The sequence below is a fragment of the Triticum aestivum genome, chromosome 3A (genome assembly GCF_018294505.1).
Source record: "Triticum aestivum cultivar Chinese Spring chromosome 3A, IWGSC CS RefSeq v2.1, whole genome shotgun sequence".
NCBI lineage: Eukaryota > Viridiplantae > Streptophyta > Magnoliopsida > Poales > Poaceae > Triticum > Triticum aestivum.
Genome location: NC_057800.1, coordinates 715,513,630 through 715,537,694, shown reverse-complemented (window position 1 = coordinate 715,537,694; position 24,065 = coordinate 715,513,630).

Sequence of the window (24,065 nt, the reverse complement as noted above, 5' to 3'; positions counted from 1 at the left end):
GCATTAGCCTAATTGGTGCCTTCGGAGCACGATGACAATTGGAAGTGGTTCATGACCTGGTCGATGGGGGCGGTAGCGGGTAATAGTATTCTCCCTTCGGATTTATGACATGGTCGAGCAAAAATCCCGCTATTTCCTCTTGAAGTGCTTCTACGCGCTCCGTTTCTAGGAGCTTGTCCCGCACCTCTTTGAACTGTTAAGAAGGAGATCAATATGCATGTGTATTAGTTGTGTGACTAGATATCGATAATGGTGTAAAAATTATGAATAGTGTTCTGACAAGCGTACTCATTCCTGTCTTTGAGATCTGCTCCTTTCGGACGCCATCATGTGAATGTTCTCGCAAACGCAGAATGCACACAGATCAGTCCCCTGCGCATGCTTCAGGGCCTTTATTACGAGAATGGAATTTAATTTGATCAGATAATAATTAATCAAGCATGATAATTAAAGAGATGGCAGCTAGCTAGCTAGCTAGTACTACTTAATTACTTACCTTGGGTCGAAACCATTTCAGCTGTCGTTTCCATTCGCCTTCCGTGACGTTGATGAACCTTGCCCAAGCCCTGCCCGCCGACAAATAAAATGAATAAAGGGGTTATTAAATAGTTCATATCATGAAATGACGAACTAAATAGGCCGAGATATATAGTTAATAATGATTGGAATTACCTGTTGACTATCCCAAACAAGATGTTATAGTCACTATTTGCTTTGAGTAGTGAGTCCAGTATTTGAACTGTTCCGGCGTCAACTTTAATGATACACAAGATCCAGTGAAATCTGCATGCACACACGTTTGCATGTCTTAATTAAGCGGGCATATGTAAGCAAAAACATGTAGCTAGCTAGTAGGCAAAAACAGAGAATTTGTAGTACAAGAAAGTGTGACTCACTGGAAGTTGTAAGGAAGTAGTATATCTTCATTGTATTTGAGGCGCTTCAAGAACTCTAGCATGCTGTCCTCTACCTGCTTTTCATGATGCTTGTTTATTGTCCATGTGTATTCATTAACGGTGTTTGGGTCAATGAACCCAATGCCATAGCGTCCACCTTTTCTCATTTCATACATCTTCATCCTGCATAATACCACAGAAAAGAATATAGTGAGGATAATTACAGGTAATGATTGATCACAAGGATCACTACAACTAGCTTGATACTTAAACTACAGAAAGAAATCACTTACAGACAATAGCAACTGATGATAGATTTGTCGAGTGCGTCTTGATTGTATAACCGAAACAGTTCAGAATACTCAACGGTCACAGGTTTCTCATGGTAGTAATGATCCTTCTTGACTTGCACCATGAGGGACTCTCGATCGGATCTCTTGGTAATGTCCATGTACCATTGATGCAATTCATACATTCTCGTTGGGAGCTTCTTGACCTCTTCTGGCTTGACCAAAGGTTGGCCCCGGGCATATTTCCGTTTTATTTCCTCCTCTTTAAGCACAGGCACGTCCTCGATCTCGAGGAGTTGTCCAACAGTGATTTTGAAAGTTTCAGCCTGCATTATATGCTCCTGGGTTATTACCACATCGCCCACCTCGGGAACATAAACTGTTTGGCCACAATAATATTGGGCGCGCGTACTGTCATGTGTTGTTGGCGGCACAACAAGCGGGGGGATCGATTGCGCCGCCTGTTCTCCCAGCTGGGCAACAGTTTTCCCGCATTTTTTGACAGCTGCTTGTTGTTTGCTCGAGCTCGCCTCCTTCTGTAGACGTTGTCGATGTAACTTCCTGATGTGGCGCTCATAGTCTGTGTCAACAGGCTTAGGAGCTGGTGGTTGAGCCATACGAATGAAGTGGTCAACTACTTCCACAGGTACTTTCTCCCTTGGCGGCGGTGGCGGTTTCGGTCCAAAATGGGCGTCGACTTCTGCCCGCACTATGGCATTGGTTTGCTCCTCGGTCCTGTCGTAAGCCCTCTCAGGAAGAGGAGTACTGAGGTTTGGACCATATTTATATCGCTTGCCTCCGCCTGTACTTCCTGTACTATGACCTCGACTGGTACCGCTACGCACCATAGCTGCGGGGTGTCTCTTCTGCGATTGCTGAGGCGGCGGAGACGGCTGACGGGGCTGAGTTGGACGAGGAGGAGTGGTCTGAAGCTGTGCCGGACTTGGAGGAGGAGTGGCCTGAGGTTTTGCTGGACTTGGAGGAGGAGTGGACGTCTGACGCTGTGTCGGACTTGGAGGAGGAGTGGCCTAACACTTTGCCGGACTTGGAGGAGGAGGAGTGGCCTCACGCGTTGGTGGACTTGGAGCGGGAGTCTGCTGACTCGGTGGCGGACTTCGACGAGGAGTCGGGTGACGCGGTGTCGGTGGCCTTCGAAAGATGATGCAATCCTTTCTCCACAGGATGACATGATGTATGGCCTCTCCCAATGTGTGCTCGTCATCACCTCCAGGAATGTCAAGCTGTAGCTCCGAATATGGGTCCACCACCTCTCAACCAAGACACGAGCATAGCCCGCTGGAATCGGGTTGCAATGGAAGGTTGCCTCGAGGGAATTTGAAAAAGCAATGGCGTCCGCCACCTTCAAGGATATGTTCTTCATTTTGAAGTGTAGCTCGTAGTTAGTGTTCTCCGTGATGTCATCCACGGGGTATCTATCCAGCACTGCGTCGCCCGGGGCAGAACCCACGCTGCTTCTCGGCATGGATGGGGCGGTGCTATCCAATGCTGGATCATCCGCTAGCTGCTACAGATGTTGAGACCCCCTTTGCTGGCTAAGTCAGTCGATCTGCTCCTGCTGCCGCTGGAATTTAACTGCCAATTCCGCTTGACTTGCTTCTAGGCCTTGAAGGCGTTCATAGTCCCGCTTCCTCTGCTCCTCCTCCATCTTCCTCTTCTTGTCCTCCGCAATCTTCTTTCTCGCACGGGTTCTGTAGTCGGTGTTCCAGTCCGAAAACCCCTCATACCACGGAATAGCGCCCTTGCCTCGTGTTCTTCCCGGGTGTTCAGGATTTCCCAGGGCACGCGTAAGCTCGTCGTTCTCTCTGTTGGGCTGGAACACCCCCGATCGAGCCTCTTCTATTGCAACAAGTATCGCATCGTCGGCTCCGTTCAGACATGCCTTCGTCGAAACATTGCCTGTCTTCGGGTCCAACTCCCCCCCCCATGCGCATAGAACCAAGTCCTGCACCTGGGGGGCCAACTCTTAGTAACCGGAGTGACACCTGCATCCTCCATCTCTTTCTCAGACTTGTCCCACTTAGGCATTGCCACCGCGTAGCCACCTGGCCCCAGCTTATGGAACCTATCCTTTTTTCGGCATTCTTCTTGTTTATTCTCGACCGTTCCTTAGCTAATTCTGAATCCTTGAATTTCACGAAATCGTCCCAATGAGCACTTTGATTCTCTAGTATCCCCTCGAATACTGGAGTCTTCCTTCCTCCCTTGACGTACTTCTCCCATTCACATCTCTTGTGGTTCTTGAATGCAACCGCCATCTTCCTAAAAGCAGCGTCCTTGACTTTCTGCACATCTGCTTCTGTGAAATGATCTGGTAGGGTGAAATGTTCCATGAGAGTATCCCAAAGCAGTTTTTTTATTCTCGTCGACAAAAGTAACATTTGGACGTGGCTTTGCTGGCTTTCTCCATTCTTGAAGGGAGATCGGGAGTTGGTCCTTCACAAGAACTCCGCACTGACGAACGAATTTGTCCGCAATCTTCTTAGGCGCTAATGGTTCACCATTAGGTTTGAATGCCTCGATATTGTACTTTACGCCCTCCTTCAACTTTTGGTTCGGGCCTCGTTTCGTCCTTTTGCCTGAAGATTTGCTCGATCCGGATGGCTGAAAGAAGAAAGATCGATTCGTTAATATATCTTCAACTCATTTAAAACATGCGATGATCACCAGATTCCTGCTTATATAAATATATATGCCTCGCCGGTGTTTGTTGTTTCAGGATCGTAGTTCATGACTTCATCAATTCGGTCGTCGCGATCGAATATCATATCACCCTCTCCGGTGTTGTTTAGAAATTCGGAGCCGTCATAATCTTCTTCATTCTGATCATCATCTGGCCCGCGTACTATATCGAACATGGTCTGTTCTCCCTCTTTGTTGGTATTGTCCTCCATAGCTTTTGTTTAACTATGCCAAAAGAAATATAAAACAATTTAGTATTCAAATTACATCGTCTCGAATAATAGATATAATCTCGAATACATCGTCTCGAATAATAGATTTAATCTTGAATACATCCTCGAATAATATATAATATTGAATAGTACATCACTTGCTAGGTAGCTAATTAAAGATCGAATACTACAGAAGAATCTCGAATACATCATCGGATCATGCGGCGCGGGCGGTGGACACCCAGAGAGAAGGAACCCTCACAGGATCATAGCTGAAGTGAGATCCCTGAAGAAACTGCCAGGTATTGGAGAACCTGCCGCCCTCTAACGCAACCATGTAGCGATGGACGTGCTCGTCCTCCTCCCTGACACGACGACGTACCACCTTCGGCGGGGCCGGCTCCCTCCGCACCGAAACTGGCCCACGCGAACGCCACCAAACGAGATCAGGGTCGACGACGGGACCCGGGGCCGGGTTCCTCATCAAGCGGCGCGCCCCTCCAGGCAGCACCTCCCAGTGACAGCCCGACGGAGCCCAGTCCCGGACATGGGTCAGCTGGACGTCGTCGCGGACGTGTCGACGGCGAGGATGCAGGTCGGGCATCGTCGACAACAAATACTAGCTATATGCCCGCAAAAAGTTACATTCTTTTAATGATTGGATTTTGATAACTAAAATTTCTAACATTTCTATAACATTTCTAACAATGCTATATATAACTAACATTTCTAATATTTCTATAACTAAAAAAAAGAAAAATTTCTAACTTTTTTATAACTATTTCTATAAGTAAAAAACAAAAAAAATTCTAACAATTCTAACTTTTTTATAACTATTTCTATAACTAAAAAACAGAAAAATTTCTAACAATTCTAACTTTTTATAACTATTTCTATAACTAAAAAACAGAAAAAATTCTAACAATTCTAACATTTCTAACAATTCTAACATTTCTAACTATTCTAACATTTCTAACTATTTCTAAAAAACAGAAAAATGTCTAACAATTTCTAAAAAACAGAAAAATCTATAACTAAAAATGTATGTGTGTGTGTGCGCGCGCTCACCGGCCGGCGAGGCGAGAGGCGACGGGGGGCGCGCGGCGACGGGGATGGCGACGGGCGCGGCGACGACGGGGCGGCGACGACGGGGACGGGGACGTACGGGCCGGGGCGGCGACGACGACGGGGACGGTGATGACGCGGCCGGGACGGGCCGGGACGGGGCGGCGGTGACGACGGGGACGGGACGACGGGGCGGCGACGACGGGGACGGGGCGGCGACGGGGGCGGCGACGGGCCGGGGCGGCGACGAGGGATATGGAGACGGCGGGGGCGGCGGGCGACGGTGCAGAGGAGAAGAAGCAGAGGGAGAGATGAAAAACTGACGAAATTTTGAAGTGTTTTCTTATATAGAACCCACCTTTAGTACTGGTTGGAGCCACCAACCGGTACTAAAGGTCTGTTTTGGCTAGCCCAAGCGGCGGGAAGCGACCCCCTTTAGTACCGGTTGGTGGCTCCAACCGGTACTAAAGGCCCCCCGGTTGGTGCCACGACCCGGTACTAAAGGGTGTGCGCTGCCAGGTGAGGGGCACAAAAGTTTAGTCCCACCTCGCTAGCCGAGGGGCACTCGCACCTGCTTATAAGCCCCACCGTCGCTGCTGTCTCGAGCTCCTCTCTTAAGCAGGCCTTCTGGGCCTACCTCTTCTGCGATGCCCTGTTGGGCCTACTGGGCTAGCGGGCCTGCATCCTGGCCCAACTTGAATTTGGGTTTCTAGTCGTATGCAGGCCGCTGTGGCCCAGTAGGTGGGCTTTTTTTTCTTATTTTTTGCTTTATTTATTTTTGTGAATAACTTAACTTTGAAAATAGATTTTTCAGTGATTCTTTTTTCTTATGTTTAATATTAGTGTGTTTTGTCATTATATTCAATTTGGTAATGCTTAGGTTATTTAAAAAATGAAATGCCTTTGTAACGGATGAGTTTTCGTCAGAAACCCTGATACTTCGAAACAGATTGTCCATTTTGTACACGAAGTGCATCCAGTTTTTGCGGTAACCCTCTCTACTTTTTTGCACATGCTATGTGGGTGAAATTATGATACCGTGCAAACTTTCAACCTTTTCTGAGTTCATTTGAAATGCTTTTCAATTTCAGGGTCATTTAGCTGAAAAAATCAGTAAATGCATGAAAGAATTTGCTTGCACATAAAATTTCTTCGCGTTTCAAATGCCAAAACACATAACAAGCTACCCTAACTATTACAGATATTCCCTCCTGGGTGTGAAACACAGAAGAAAGTGATGATAGTTAAGCCGATCACATCCCAGATCTTTGGGTGTGAAACTTTTTCTTCGCGTGTGTCCCTTTGCGTCGTAGCCATGGAAAATCTTCATCATTTAACGGGATGCTCGGGTCAATATTCACTGTGAATGGAGCAATTTCATCAAACTTTTCATAATCTTCTGACTTGTCTGTCTTGTCATCCACTCCCACGATGTTTCTCTTCCCAGAAAGAACTATGTGCCGCTTTGGCTCATCGTACGATGCATTCGCTTCCTTATCTTTTCTTTTTCTTGGCTTGGTAGACATGTCCTTCACATAGAAAACCTATGCCACATCATTGCCTAGGACGAATGGTTCGTCTGCATACGCAAGATTGTTGAGATCCACTGTTGTCATTCTGTACTGCGGGTCTTCGTTACCCCGCCTCGTGTCATATTGACCCATTTGCACCGAAACAAAGGGACCTTCAAACCACGTCGATAGTCAAGTTCCCATATGTCCTGTATATAACCATAATATGTTTCCTTTCCCGTCTTGGTTTCTGCATCAAAGCGGACACCACTGTTTTGGTTGGTGCTCTTCTTATCTTGGGCGATCGTGTAAAATGTATTACCATTTATCTCGTACCCTTTGAAAGTCATTATATTCGAAGATGGTAACTGGGACAGCAAGTACAGGTCATCTTCAAAAGAGGTGTCATGCATGGTACGTGCTTGCAACCAGCTGGCGAAACTCCTGGTTTGTTCACGTGTAATCCAGTCATCAGACCGCTTCGGGTGTTTGGAGCGTAGCAAATTCTTGTGTTCATCCATATACGTAGCCACCAAGGCGGAATTCTGTAGAACTGTGTAGTGTGCTTCAGTGAGAGAATGTCCGTCCATACATATTATTTGTTCCCCTCCTAGCATGCCTTTTCCATCCAGTCTGCCCTTATGCCGCGATTCAGGAACACCAATCGGCTTAAGGTCAGGAATAAAGTCAATACAAAACTCAATGACCTCCTCATTTTGACGGCCCTTGGAGATGCTTCCTTCTGGCCTAGGACGGTTATGAACATATTTCTTTAAGACTCCCATGAACCTCTCAAAGGGGAACATATTGTGTAGAAATACAGGACCCAAAACGTTAATCTCTTCGCATAGGTGAACTAGGACGTGCGTCATGATGTTGAAGAAGGATGGTGGGAACACCAACTCGAAACTGACAAGACATTGCACCAAATCATTCTGTAACCTTGGTATGATTTCTGGATCGATTACCTTCTGAGAGATTGCATTGAGAAATACACATAGCTTCACAATGGCTAATCGAACGTTTTCCGGTAGAAGCCCCCTCAATGCAACCGGAAGCAGTTGCGTCATAATCACGTGGCAGTCATGAGACTTTAGGTTCTGGAACTTTTTCTCTGCCATGTTTATTATTCCCTTTATATTCGACGAGAAGCCAGACGGTACCTTAATACTGAGCAGGCATTCAAAGAAGATTTCCTTCTCTTCTTTGGTAAGAGCGTAGCTTGCATGACCCTGATGTATGCCGTCTTTTCCGTGCATACGTTGCTGGTCCTCCCGTGCCTCAGGTGTATCTTTTGTCTTCCCATACACGCCCAAGAAGCCAAGCAGGGTCACACAAAGATTCTTCGTCACGTGCATCACGTCGATTGCGGAGCGGACCTCGAGGTCTTTCCAATAGGGCAGGTCCCAAAATATAGATTTCTTCTTCCACATGGGTGCGCGTCCGTCAGCGTCATTCGGAACAGGTTGTCCACCAGGACCCTTTCCAAAGACCACCTTCAAATCCTTGACCATATCATGTACATCAGCACCAGTACGGTGGCGAGGCTTCGTCCGGTGATCCGCCTCACCTTTGAAATGCTTGCCTTTCTTTCTTACGGGATGCATGCTCGGAAGAAATCGACGATGTCCCAGGTACACATTCTTATTAGCCAAATATATACTGTCGGTATCGTCCAAACAGTGCGTGCATGCGCGGTATCCCTTGTTTGTCTGTCCTGAAAGGTTACTGAGAGCAGGCCAATCATTGATGGTCACGAACAGCAACGCCTTTAGGTCAAATTCTTCCCCCATGTGCTCATCCCACGCACGTACACCTGTTCCATTCCACAGTTGTAAGAGTTCTTCAACTAATGGCCTTAGGTACACATCAATGTTGTTGCCGGGTTGCTTAGGGCCTTGGATGAGCACTGGCATCATAATGAACTTCCGCTTCATGCACAACCAAGGAGGAAGGTTATACAAACATAGAGTCACAGGCCAGGTGCTATGGTTGCTGCTCTGCTCCCCAAAAGGATTAATGCCATCTGCACTTAGACCAAACCATACGCTCCTTGCGTCATCTGCAAACTCCTTCCCATACTTTCTTTCGATTGTTCTCCACTGCGACCCGTCAGCGGGTACTCTCAACTTTCCGTCTTTCTTACGGTCTTCTCTGTGCCATCGCATCGCCTTGGCATGCTCTTTGTTTTGGAACAAACGTTTCAACCGTGGTATTATAGGAGCATACCACATCACCTTGGCAGGAATCTTCTTCCTGGGGCGCCGGCCCTCGACATCACCAGGGTCATCGCGACTGATCTTATAGCGCAATGCACCACATACCGGGCAAGTGTTCAAATCCTCGTACTCACCGCGGTAGAGGATGCAATCATTAGGGCATGCATGTATCTTCTGCACCTCTAACCCTAGAGGGCAGACAGCCTTCTTTGCTTCGTACGTACTCTCGGGCAATTCGTTGTCCTTTGGAAGCATATCCTTTATCATTACCAGCAACTTTCCAAATCCCTTGTCAGATACACCATTCTCTGCCTTCCATTGCAGCAATTCCAGTGTGGTACCCAGCTTTTTCTTGTCACCTACGTAATTCGGGTACAACAATTTTTTGTGATCCTCTAATATGCGCTGCAACTTCTTCTTCTCCAAATCACTTGCGCAGTTTCTCTTTGCATCGGCAATGGCCCGACCTAGATCATCAACGGGCTCATCTGATGCCTCTTCTTCAGCTTCTACCCGCATTGCCAGCTCAGCTTCTTCCCGCATTACCGGCTCAGCTTCTTCCCCCATTGTTGTATTATCGTATTCAGGGAACCCATCGCTAGGATAGCTGTCGTCGTCCTCTTCTTCTTCATTGTCTTCCATCATAACCCCTCTTTCTCCATGCTTGGTCCAAACTTTATATTGGGGCATGAAACTAGACTCAAACAGGTGGACGTGAATGGTTCTTGACGTAGAGTAATTGTGACCATTCTTACAGCCAGCACATGGACAAGGCATAAAACCATCCGCCCGCTTGTTTGCCTCAGCCGCAATCAGAAAAGTATGCACGCCCTCAACGAACTGGGGAGAGCATCGGTCATCGTACATCCATTGCCAGCTCATCTTCATTACACAACACCGAATAGACCAAATTAATACAAGTTCATACATAAAGTTCATACAACACTTAAATGCAACAAACAAATAACTCTCTAGCTAAAGCATTTAAATGCAACAACAAATGCGATCAAGATCGCAACTAAGGTAACAATGGATCCAACAGCATAATGATACCAAGCCTCACTATCGATGGCATATTTTCTAATCTTTCTAATCTTCAAGCGCATTTTCTCCATCTTGATCTTGTGATGATCGACGACATCGGCGGCATGCAACTCCAATTCCATCTTCTCCCCCTCAATTCTTTTCAATTTTTCTTTCAAGTACTCGTTTTCTCTTTCAACTAAATTTAACCTCTCGACAATAGGGTCAGTTGGAATTTCCGGTTCACATACCTCCTAGAAAAAATTTCTATGTCAACTTGATGGGCATAATTTTTCATAAACACGAAATGCAACTAGTTTTAAAAGAGAATATATATACCACATCCGAATCATTGCAAGAGTAAATCTAGCAATGAGAGATGAAAGGACAAAGTTGCTAACCTTTCTGATCATTTCAATGGATGGGGGCCTTCAAACCTTGACAAAATTTGGGCAAAATGTGTGATGAGCTCGAGAGGAAGAGGGGAAGAACAGAGAGGAGAGGGGAAAGGGGAAGAATAGAGCGAGCTCGGGTGGACGAAGGGTTTATGTAGAACGACCTTTAGTACCGGTTCGTGCCAAGAACCGGTACTAAAGGGGATGGAGGGGCCCCAGTCTGACAACATCCTACCACCACTCTCATTAGTACCGGATTGTGGCACGAACCGGTGCTAAAGGTTCGCCACGAACCGGTACTAATGAAAGCGGCCCGGCTAGCCGTTGGAACCGGCACTAATGTATACATTAGTGCCGGCTCAAATACAAATCGGCACTAATGTGCTTCACGTTTGACCCTTTTTCTACTAGTGGGATCTCGGGTAGGGGGTCCCGAACTGTGCATGTAAGGCGGATGGTAACAGGAGGAAGGGGACACGATGTTTACCCAGGTTTGGGCCCTCTTGATGGAGGTAATACCCTACTTCCTGCTTGATTGTTCTTGATAATATGAGTAGTACAAGAGTTGATCTACCACGAGATCAGAGAGGCTAAACCCTAGAAGGTAGCCTATGGTATGATTGTATGTTGTCCTACGGACTAAAATCCTCTAGTTTATATAGACACCGGAGGGGGATAGGGTTACACAAGGTCGGTTACAAAGGAGGAGATATACATATTTGTACTGCCTAGCTTGCCTTCCAAGCCAAGTAGAGCCCCATCCGGACACGAGACAAAGTCTTCAATCTTGTATCTTCATAGTCCAACAGTCCGGCCAAAGGATATAGTCCGGCTGTCCGGAGACCCCCTAATCTAGGACTCCCTCGGTAGCCCCTGAACCAGGCTTCAATGACGATGAGTCCGGCACGCAGTGTTGTGTTCGGCATTGCAAGGCCGGTTCCTCCTCCGCATACATCATGGAAGAGTTCTGAATACAAGGATAGTGTCCGGCCCTTCAAAATAAGTTCCACATACTATTGTAGAGAGAATAACATTTCCACAAATCTAATCTGCTGACACGTTTTGACGGCATGACATCACGCCATGGCTCGGTCATTATTTGAATCGTTTTTCTCAGCCAGCTCCGCACATAACGCGAGGTGGTTTTCTTGACACGTCTCGTCAAAGCAGAGATCGTGTCCCCCTTATCACGGGATTCACATCAATACATTTGTGGGTAACCCAACCGTGCCTATTGGTAGGACTCCTAGATCTTAGGCAAGTCCCAAACGGCCACGAGGAGGACGCTTGATATTCACCCTCTTTATAAAGGGGACAAGGCTTTTTCTTTTTTCCCTCCCGTGCTCAATCAAATCCTCCCCCCACCTCGAGTTCTAATACCCAAAGCTCAGGTCAGGCGCTTCGGACCTTCAACTATGTCCGGATTCAACCTTCAAGGTCGATGGATGCCTTCCTCCATCACAGAGGAAGACATCAAGAAGTTGAGGGAGGCCAGATATCTGACCGCCGAAATTTCGCATCGACTGCCTGCCCGAGGGCAGGTCGTCCCTATTCCCGAACCCAACGAGAGCGTCATGTTCGTCTCCCACTTCCTCCGAGGACTAGGCCTCGCTCTGGATCCCTTTGTTAGGGGTCTTATGTTCTATTACGGGCTAGATTTTCACGATCTGGCCCCGGATTCCCTTCTTCACATTGCATCATTTATTGTCGTATGTGAGGCCTTCCTCCGCATTACCCCTCACTTCGTGTTGTGGCTCAAGACCTTTGATGTGAAGCCGAAGATGATCGAGGGGCAGCATGCAGCGTGCGGAGGTGCTTTAATAAGCAAAATCGCTGACGCTCCATGGCCTGAGGGTTCCTTCCCAGAGGTGTCCGAATTGTGGCAGCATGAGTGGTTCTACATCACAGCTCCTCGAAGTGCCAAGTGGGTAGTTGCCCCTACCTTTCGCTTGGGCCCCCCCACCACAAATGATGTCATGGATCAGTAGGGGGCTGAGCTGGGGTCCAGCCAAGGACGTGCCAATACTGAAAATCCGTATCTGAGATCTCTTTGAGAGAGATTTGAGTTTGGTTATGGTAATGCAAGTTATGCTAGTTCATCGAGTCCAGCCTTGCAAACGTCGGCCCCTCCGCATGTGGGAATTCAACCCGGAAGGACTGCAAGCTATTCAGCATTTCCTCGGCATGACGCATGAGGAGATGTACAAATCGTTCTTCGGACCCCAAATAGAGTGTCCGGACACCATCGAGGACGTGGGTCTGAGCTGCAACCGCCCTGCTGCCCAAGTAAGTAATCCCATGCCGAACTTGCTGTCCTTTTTATTTATCATGACATCATTCTGAAGAGCCACTCTTTGACCAGGACTAGATAACAAAGGCGATGATGATCAGGTGTTCGGCCCCCCTTCCTGAGGGCTTGGAAAATCCAGTACTGGACAAGATGCTCGAGCCGGCACCTTATCCAGTGCCCTCAAAGGAAGATGATGGGGGGAATAGAGAGGGCGAAAGCGGGCCTCACCGCTACTCATTCCAATCGGGGGAATGAGCGCCTCCGTGAGGGAGGACGGCCAAAGGGAAGAATCTGACATTCTTGCTCCCCGGGGAAGGAAGAGGACTACCTCCGAGGATCCGGAAACTAAGGATTCCAAACGAGAGAAGAAATCTTCATCAGAGGGTCCTGCCTTGGATGGTATTCTTGCCGCACAATGTCCGTGCGGGGATCAGCCCTCTACCGAGCTGAAGTAGTCGAAACATACTTAATGGTGGAAATATCCTACCTTACCTCCAAAGACAATAACCAGTGCTTTATAAATTGCAGTCCAGATCGTAGCCCATCTCGACAGAGTTCGTCTTCGGGGGATCTTCTTCTGGAGATGATGGAGAGAGAAACGCCTCCCCCTGGCTCCCCGTCTCATGAAGCGGGCGACCTTGAAGTGTTGTCACGAAGGGTATCTCCGGATCTGCCAAGGCCAAAGGATAACCCTTTGGCTACCCAGGATACCCAGTATCTGGCTCCTAAAGAGAGCGGCAGCAAGGGTCCGTACAGTATGCGGTCGGACATGCTGAAGGATCTTCTAGGGCAAGCGGCCGTCTCGGAAGCGCATCGTACGTTGATGGGTACGGTAATTGAAAGGATTTCATCTGCCGGAAGCGGTTTGCATGAAGCATTTATGAGTCTGCTGAAAGGCTTCGAGGTACGTGAAATAGTGTATGTTTTTGATAATACCGCACACATTAGGTGTGCTCTATGCAGATAGTAGCCCCTGAGACTCTGGTTGTCGTCGAAAACGGCGGCAAACAGAGGATCATAGTCCTAGGTAATAACCAGATCGCCATGGTGTGCAGGTGGCTGAAGCTCCAGTGGCTAGCCGGACTGATGGTTTTGCCGAGCTAAAGCGGCAACTGGATGCGGCAGATGCCGACATCGTGTTTGGCAAGCGGCTTGACGAGGCATAGGGTAAGTGATTTTTCCGGTGATCGACACATAGTAAGAGGAGCATCATGCCAGTATCTTTAATATGTTGTGATTGCAGATGGAGCTGCCACCGTGGAGACCCTATGGGCGGAGCTTGCCCGAGCCAAGGAGCAAGCAAGGAGTAGCAATGCGGCTGCTCTAAAGGCGGCCGAAGAGTTAAGTGCCGAACAGGCTGCACATTGCGAGAGCAAGGAAAAAATAGCCAAGATGGTTGTAGAGTTAAAAGATGCCGCTGACCGTTACCAGCTTCTTGAAGAAGGAAACCGGGCGAAGGCAACGGACCTGGAGAAGGCCCTTGTGGTTGCCAAGGAATCCCACTCCAAATTTAGAGCGACGAAGGAGGAGCTGCATTAAGCTGCAGATATTGTATCTGGGAAGCCCTTCTTGTTGCAGACTAAGTTCGGGGATCCTAAGTATGCACCTCTGGACCGGCTATGGAGTTCTGCGGACGCCTACGTGGATTTGGCTGCAAGTGCTGCTGATGCGGCCGAGTACTTCAAGGATCGGAAAGATCACGAAGTGGAAAAACTGTTTTGGTCACAATTTCATGCTCCAGCCCGTCCGCTACTGTTGAATGAGCAAATGGCCGAGTGGGCCGAGCTCCATAGATTGTCCGGACTTGGCATGAGGTCCGTTGTAGATCACATGTGGCCGAGAGGGCCAAGGCCGAATAGCTGCTTTAGTTTAGTGCAACAGTTCCTTGGTGTTGTGCCACGCATCGATGTTGTAAAGAGATCAGCGTGCATAGAGGGTGCGCGGATGGCCTTTGCCCGTGTCAAGACATACTGGGTGGAAATGGAGGCCACCACTATTGCGACACAGGGTTCAGCCGTAGGCCGAGTGGCTGCCGAGCACTACTTTGAAGAAGTTCTTGAAGGCGCTAGTTCGATAGAGGCTCAGTGCTCGAAGAATATTATGTTTGAGTGACATGTATTCCCATTGTAAAAACAATGTTTTATTGAATTATCAAGGCTGTATTTATACTTTTGCCCGAAAGTACTATGATGCCTCCTGTGCGGCTGTTTATGTATATATGTATATAACCTGAAAGTTTGCAGTCGTCGGCTTCCGCCCCCACGCCTATAATGCGAGGGTGTTCGCACAAAATGCATATCCACACTTGATCCAACATCTTGGTCCGTTAAGGAGGTGATAGCGCAGCGAACGAGGCAATCGGACTATATTGCTTTAACACTTTCACTTAGCCATAGGAGTTTGACAGTGGGGCTACTATATAGCCCCTGGTACTTCTGCGCTCGTCCGAATACGGGGCGCGTACGTACATGACCGGGAAACGGCCCTTCGTTAATACAGAGAAATCCCGAAGATTCCGATTAGTCATCGAGTGGTTGACCTGTCTCTCGTTGTATCATGACAGTCAGTTTTCGGCTTTCTCTACTGAGGTGCTCGTCCGGATGAACCAGGGCACAATTGATGTCTACTACACAACCTTCTTCTTGTAGACGTTGTTGGGCCTCCAAGTGTAGAGGTTTGTAGGACAGTAGCAAATTTCCCTCAAGTGGATGACCTAAGGTTTATCAATCCGTGGGAGGCGTAGGATGAAGATGGTCTCTCTCAAACAACCCTGCAACCAAATAACAAAGAGTCTCTTGTGTCCCCAACACACCCAATACAATGGTAAATTGTATAGGTGCACTAGTTTGGCGAAGAGATGGTGATACAAGTGGTATATGCAAAATACTGGCGTGGCCACATGGCAATACCGCCATTTGTCCAGGCTAAACAATGCCCTTAATAAGAAACCCCATTTGTCCAAGTACGTGCAAAATACTGGCGTGGCCACATGCCAATACCGCCAGCATCCTTCTCGGTTATGTGGAGTATCCGGAGGATGTGAGCAACAAGAGACGGTAAAAAAGGTTTACGCAGGGTCTTAATCTAAAAAGAAACTTTGGGCGGGTCCCTGTTGCACGTCTGCGCCTGTGTCTCCGTTGTGCCGTGTCCTGGACGGGTGTAGCACGATTGTCATCTGTCAAAGGAGAGAACTTAGGTGAAAGTTGCCATGCTGAAAAAAGAATTGGTTGCTATAAATGAACTATCAAGATTTAAGAGAAACCAAGTTGAGCCGGGCTGGCCTGATTACACGACGGAAGCCCCTGCTATTGTTTATGAGGGTTTGATCATCAAACCCATTTTATGTGTATGTGATGGAACGCCGGACTCGTCTAACCGTGTCCGTGGTCTTGACGACCTACCATTTCTTCTGGTTGGTGAGGCCGTCTAGTTTGCGGCTGTTAGAGCCGCCGCATTCTCGTCCATACGTAAAAAACGTTCGGTATTTCCGCTAACTGAGATGATGCTGCATGGACCGGGCATTTTGAGCTTGAGAAAAGCATAATGCGGTATTGCGTTAAAACAAGCGAAAGCCGCCCTTCCGAGTAGTGCTTGATAATCACTTCGGAATGGAGCGATGTGAAAAGTTAACCTTTTGCTTCGGAAGTTATCGGGAGAACCGAATATCACTTCTAGTAGCAGAGAGCCCGTACAGCGGGCCTCTTGGCCTGGTATTACTCCCTTGAAGGTAGTATTACTGTGGCTTATTTGTGTCGGGTCTATCCCCATTTTGCGGACTGTGTCCTAATATATCAGATTTAGATCACTACCGCCGTCCATGAGGACTCGTGTGAAATGGTACCCATTTATGATTGGGTCTAACACCAAGGTCGTCATTCCTTCGCGCCGGATATTTGTATCATGATCCTTACGATCAAAAGTGATCGGGCAGGCCAACCAGGGGTTGAACCCAGGGGTGTCGGGCTCTATGGCTCGTGTGCATCGGAGTGCATGCTTGCTTCTCCCCTTTGTCACATGGATCACGTTTACTGTTTTGACCTCTGGTGGGAACTTTTTCTGTCCTCCGGCGCTTTGCTGGCGAGGTTCATCCTCGTCTTCGCTTGGTGTCTCTTCCCATTGTTGTTCGACGTTTAGCTTGCCGGCCTGCTTGAAGACCCAACATTCTCTATGGGTATGATTTGCAGGTTTGTCTGGGGTGCCGTGAATCTTACAGAGTTTGCCAAGAATTTTGTTTAGGCCAGATTGTCCTTCTCTGCTGCCTTTGAAAGGCTTTTTCCTCTGACCTGGTCGGGAGCCCCTGAATCCGGCGTTTACCGCCGTGTTATCTGGGTTGCCTTCTTTATTTCGACGCTTGTTTTTATTGTGTCGTGGTTTACCATTGCCATCCCTGACTTCGGATGTGCTTGGGTCGCTGGTGCTTCTACGGGCCAACCAGATGTCCTCGCCCGCACAAAAGCGGGTCATGAGGCTTGTTAGGGCTGCCACTGTTCTCGGTTTTTCTTGGCCGAGGTGTCTGGCAAGCCATTCGTCTCGGACATTGTGTTTGAAAGCTGCTAAGGCTTCGGCGTCCGGACAGTCGATGATTTGGTTCTTCTTGGTGAGGAACCTGTTCCAAAGCTTTCGGGTGGACTCTCCGGACTGTTGGATTATATGACTTAAATCGTCTGCATCTGGAGGTCGGACATAAGTCCCTTGAAAATTAGCCCGAAAAGCGTCCTCGAGCTCCTCCCAACTTCCAATTGAGTTTTCGGGGAGGCTTTTCAGCCAGTGCCGAGCTGGCCCTTTGAGCTTGAGGGGCAAGTATTTAATGGCATGGAGATCGTCTCCATGAGCCATATGAATATGGAGGATAAAGTCCTCTATCTAGACTCCAGGGTCTGTGGTCCCGTCGTACGCCTCTATGTTCACCGGTTTGAATCCCTCTGGGAATTCGTGATCCAGCACCTCATCAGTGAAACATAAGGGGTGTGAGGCACCCCAATATTGGGATGTGCCATGGTGTTCGGACGGTTGTAGTATTCGGTTTTGGTTTTGTATCGGAGCGCGCTTCCTAGATCCGTAGATGGACCTGGTTGCGCCAGTTTTTTGGCGCAAGTTGTCTCGTAGATCGTGGGTTGACTTATGCGCGACCTTGTTAGTCGCTCTATCGCGCTCACAAGGTGGAGGATCCGGCCGGTTGGCCGTATCGTTCTTCGGCTGTGTGGGCTCTAAGGCCTCATCATCGAATTCCGGTAATAGCTTGTGCTTTGGATAGCTATTTGTGTGGTAACTTCCACCATACTTTGTTACTTTGTTCCACCTGCTGTTGAGCGTATCTTGTGTGGCCTTAAGCCTTTGCTTCTGTTTCTTCAGGCTCCTCGTTGTGACAATAAGCCTTCTGCGGAGGTTCTCTTGCTCCAGGTGTGTTTCCGGGATGATGTGTGCATCTTCGTCTGGACTGTTTTCCTCCCCCGACGGGGTTTGATGAGGTTTATCCTTGGTGTCATCGTGTTCGGACGTTGGGTCCGTACTATGTATGCAGTTTGCATCTTGATCGTGCTCTGTCACTGGGGTGGTGCAGTTGGCGTTTCTTCCAGAGTCGAGTGGGCTATTATTTCCTCTTGCGCTGTTATCGCTGTTTTTGCTATGGCGGGACTTAGAGCGGCGCCGCTGACATCGGTGCTTGGGTTGCTTGGAGGGTGCATCCTCCGTTGTCTCTTCGCCATTGCCCTCTCTGGGTGTATCCACCATGTACACGTCATGTGATGAAGTGGTGGTCCGCCGCCTTGTGGGCGGTGGTTCCTGTTCGTCTCCTGCATCGTCGTCAATGCCGTCAATGTCTTCGGAGTTGAAGTCAAGCATGTCGGTTAAGTCGTCGACAGCGGCTACCAAGTGGGTGGTGGGTGGGCAGCGAATTTCTTCATCGTCTGCATCCCATTCTAGCCAGACATAGTTCGGCCAAGGTTCTCCTGACAGGGAGAGAGACCTTAATGAATTTAGCACATCTCCGAAAGGTGAGTGCTGAAAGATATCCGCAGAGGTGAACTCCATGATCGGTGCCTAGTCGGACTCGAAGGGCACGGATGTGAGCGGCTCGGAGTCCATGGCCGGAGATGAATCCAGTGGTTTGGCGTCACGGCTCTCGTGAGGGGTGAAGTCAATATCCGGCTCTATCGCCACTGAGAGTGCGGCCTCCCTGGCGGGGTCTATCCCTCCGCACTCTCGTGGCGCGATTTGCCCCGGATTAATGGCCGGAGCAGTTGTGGATGCGATCCCCCGTACACAGTCCGACAGCAGAGTTACGTCATGCTCGTCATGGCTGTGCGGCGCGTCTGACATGGGCTCGAATCCGTCGAAGATCAAGTCTCCGCGGATGTCGGCCGTGTAGTTCAAGTTTCCAAATCTGACCTGATGGCCAGGGGCGTAACTCTCAATCTTCTCAAGATGGCCAAGCGAATTGGCCTGCAGTGCAAAGCCGCCGAATACGAAGATTTGTCCGGGGAGGAAAACCCTACCCTGGACCGCATCACTAGTGATGATCAAAGGAGCCATCAAACCTTATGGCGACGACACAGTGGAACTCTCAATGAAAGCACCAATGTCGGTGTCAAAACCGGCGGATCTCGGGTAGGGGTTCCCGAACTGTGCGTCTAAGGCGGATGGTAACAGGAGGAAGGGGACACGATATTTACCTAGGTTCGGGCCCTCTTGATGGAGGTAATACCCTACTTCCTGCTTGATTGTTCTTGATAATATGAGTAGTACAAGAGTTGATCTACCACGAGATCAGAGAGGCTAAACCCTAGAAGCGAGCCTATGGTATGATTGTATATTGTCCTACGGACTAAAACCCTCCGGTTTATATAGACACCGGAGGGGGGTTGGGTTACACAAGGCCGGTTACAAAGGAGGAGATATACATATCCGTACTGCCTAGCTTGCCTTCCACGCCAAGTAGAGTCCCATCCGGACACGAGACAAAGTCTTCAATCTTGTATCTTCATAGTCCAACAGTCCGGCCAAAGGATATAGTTCGGCTGTCCAGAGACCCCCTAATCCAGGACTCCCTCAACGACCTTTAGTACCGGTTAGTGATACGAACCGGTACTAAAGGTGCTGGAGGGGCCCCAGAATGACAACATCCTGCCACCACTAACTTTAGTACCAGTTTGTGGCACGAACCGGTGCTAATGGTTCGCCGTGAACCGGTACTAATGAGAGCGGTCGGCTAGCCGTTGGAACCGGCACTAATGCACACATTAGTGCCGGCTCAAAATCAAACCGGCACTAATGTGCTTCACATTTGACCCATTTTATACTAGTGTTTCCCCAAGAACGCAAGTCCAAACTTCGACCACGCGCGGATGGACCCTTCAAGGTGCTTGCATGATAGAACAACAACGCATACAAGATCGACATCCCACGCGACAAGTATAACATGAGCGACATCTTCAATGTCAAGGACCTCTCGCCCTACCATGGTGATGAAGAATTTGATCCGAGGTCGGATCTTCCCCAAGGGAGGGGAGATGATGCGGAGCATCCCACGATCATCCCCATGGACGTACCTACACCTCCAACGATACCACTTGCACCAATGATAAGGGCACGAGCCAAGGCAATCGAAGATAAGGTGAACTCACTCCTCTCACACTTCACCTTTGATGCACACGAGACATGGCGCTACCTCATTTGGACACCTTGTGTATACTTGATATGTCTCCAACGTATCTATAATTTTTTATTGTTCCATGCTATATTATATTCTGTTTTGGGCATTAATGGGCTTCATTATACACTTTTATATTATTTTTGGGACTAACCTATTAACCGGAGGGCCAGCCCAGAATTGCTGTTTTTTGCCTATTTCAGAGTTCCGCAGAAAAAGAATATCAAACGGAGTCCAAATGGAATGAAACCTTAGGGAACATGATTTTCGGAATGAACGTGATCCAGAGGATTTGGACCCTACGTCAAGACATCAACCAGGAGGGCACGAGGTAGGGGGTGCGCCTACCCCCTGGGCGCGCCCTCCACCCTCATGGGCCCCACGTTGCTCCACCGACGTACTTCTTCCTCCTATACTACGCACCCCCAAACTACCAGAGGCGGAGCCAAAAACCTAATTCCACCGCCGCAACCTTCTGTACCCGTGAGATCCCATCTTGGGGCCTTTTCTAGAGCTCCGCCGGAGGGGGCATCGATCACGGAGGGCTTCTACATCAGCACCATAGCATCTCCGATGATGTGTGAGTAGTTTACCTCAGACCTTCGGGTCCATAGTTATTAGCTAGATGGCTTCTTCTCTCATTTTGGATCTCAATACAATGTTCTCCCCCTCTCTTGTGGAGATCTATTCGATGTAATCTTCTTTTGCGGTGTGTTTGTTGAGACCAATGAATTGTGGGTTTATGATCAAGTTTATCTATGAACAATATTTGAATCTTCTCTGAATTGTTTTATGTATGATTGTTTATCTTTGCAAGTCTCTTTGAATTATCAGTTTGGTTTGGCCTACTAGATTGATCTTTCTTGCAATGGGAGAAGTGCTTAGCTTTGGGTTCAATCTTGCGGTGTCCTTTCCCAGTGACATTAGGGGCAGCAAGGCACATATTGTATTGTTGCCATCGAGGATAACAAGATGGGGTTTATATCATATTGCATGAGTTTATCCCTCTACATCATGTCATCTTACTTAAAGTGTTACTCTGTTCTTTTGAACTTAATACTCTAGATGCATGCTGGATAGCGGTCGATGTGTGGAGTAATAGTAGTAGATGCAGGCAGGAGTCGGTCTACTTGTCTCGGATGTGATGCCTATATACATGATCATACCTAGATATTCTCATAACTATGCTCAATTCTGTCAATTGCTCAACAGTAATTTGTTCACCCACCGTAATACTTATGCTCTTGAGAGAAGCCACTAGCGAAACCTATGGCCCCCGGGTCTATTTCCTATCATATCATTCTCCCGTCAACAAGTTATTTCTAGCATCGTCTTTATTTTGCTTTCTTTACTTTGCATCTTTATCATAAGAATACCAAAAATAGTATCTTATCATATCTATCAGATCTCACTCTCGTAAGTGACCGTGAAGGGATTGACAACCCCTTTACTGCGTTGGTTGTGAGGATTTATTTGTTTGTGTAGGTACGAGGGACTCGTGCGTGGCCTCCTACTGGATTGATACCTTGGTTCTCAAAAACTGAGGGAAATAGTTACGCTACTTTGTTGCATCACCCTTTCCTCTTCAAGGGAAAACCAATGCAGTGCTCAAGAGGTAGCAATACTCAGGTATCATGGGGAAGCTAAGGAGCATGGATAAGAAGGAGAGGAAGATGGACGTGAAGACGGAGAAGAAGAAGTGATGAAGAGGAAGCTACAGGCTCCGGACGACCGGCCAGGACCGCACGTCTGACCCAGGCCGGACATCCGACACTTCCACACCCGAGCCAAAACTACGGACTTCCGACGCCCCACGGACGACCGACGCCCGGACGTCCGACCGAATACCACCCGAGCCGAATCTACGGACGCCCGACAAGCACCAGACATCCGGACCCATGCGAGCTTCCGGACGACCGGTGACTCCCAGACGTCCGACGCCTGTGTGCTGTTTTGTGTTGGGCCGCAGCCCATGTACCCCTTCACCCCCCTCTTTGCACTAAGACTATATATAGACCTCCTATTCCATCTAGCTAGGGTTAGCATTGGTTTAGCTCATATGTGAGGATAGCTTTTGCTCATCCATACGGATCATCTCCTCGAGAGTGACCGCGGCCTCTCTTCGGAGAAGATCCACTTGGATTCAAGACCCCCTCTTGCGTGGCCCCATCAAGACCTCCTCACGGAGAAGACTGGCTACCTTTGTATCGTCCTTAGTTGTCCGTGTATCGTGTATCTTTCCTTATGTACTCGAGGATCTAGCACATGCGTGATCATACTTGTTGGTTTGAGTGATTCTTTGTGTTCCCCTTTGTGATTTCCCCTCGTGTGTTCCCTCGTATTCATCGTGTTCTTCGCGGGATCCGCTCCTTTCATGAAAGATCGGCCGATTAGGGTTCCACCCTACATCATCTTGGTATCTAGAGCCACGTTGATCACGATTTCAGAGCCTCCCAGTTGTGTTTCTAGCCTTGTTTTGTTGTTTTTCGTCCTAAATTCGAAAACCCCCACCAAAAATAGCCTTAATTTTTTTTGTGATTTGTTGGTTTGATGATTTTTTGTTGATTTTGATCCATGGATTTGCTTGGTTTCAAGTGGATCTAGCATCTCCCCAAGTTTCTCCATCTTTCATCCACGAAATCTTCTCAATTTTGAGCCCAAAATCATCATTTTCTGCCCAAAATCACGCCCCGGATCTTGCATCTCGCGTTGACCCCGACCCCTGGACGACCGGCCCTTTACAGACGTCCGACCTTTTCCAAACGACCGGAACTCCTAATCTGAGCCGAATTTACGGATTTCCGAGCCCGCCCGGACGTCCGGCCCCCGGACATCCGACCTTTTTCGGACGTCCGTAACCTGTAGATATCACTTTCGGCTGATTTTTGTTTCGGCCATAACTAATTCATCCAAAGTCCGATTTTGACGTTCTTTAGCTCGTTTTGAAGCTCTTGACATCCCCCTTCCCACAAAAATACCACCCAAATCTTTTGACTCTATCAAATTTTGTGAATTTTGGCATCTTTGCCTAGGGCTTACACCACATCATCCGCTACACCACCACCGACTTCCGCAACCTAACCAATTTTGTTCCCCATTGCATATGTGGTTGCTTAAGTAGTGATTCGAGTCTCCTAAGGTGTTACGGCTACTTAGGAACGGTTGCTTCTTCATCAACCACCACCACTACCGCATAGGCTTACCCACCATACACTTCTCCCACCCCGACTTAACCCAATTTTGTTTGTATTGTGAGTTGTGTCTCCTAAGGTGTTTCGGCTACTTAGGGACCGTGCTTCCAACTCCAACACTGTGTATAGTCCTCCACCTTACACTCCATTTCCGCATTGCGTCTCAAAACCCATCATTGCATTTCCGCAATCCCATTGAGCTTCCGCAACCACCACCGCATTCCCGCTACCACCATTTGACGTTTGAGATTTTGAGTTCGCGGTTTCCGTTTCCTAAGGTGTTTCGACTACTTAGGCACGAGTCTCCATCATCTTGGTATCTCCATCAAGATCACCGCCACTCATCATCGACACGGATGATAACCTCCATATCATCTTGGTATCGTGGTATCCCTCCATTGTACATTCCCCTTGCAATTGCATTGATAACCTCTAGTCCATTTTGCGTTACTTGCCTATCGAGACTAGACTTTGAGTATTGCCGGCAATGTTACTTGTGCACATTAGTGATCTACACCATACATTGCATACATACCATATCATATTGGTATCATATCATCTTGTGTGCCTCAAGTTTGTTCCCGCATATATACAATTGCTACCTTGGTTTGTGCATTTCGCAAAG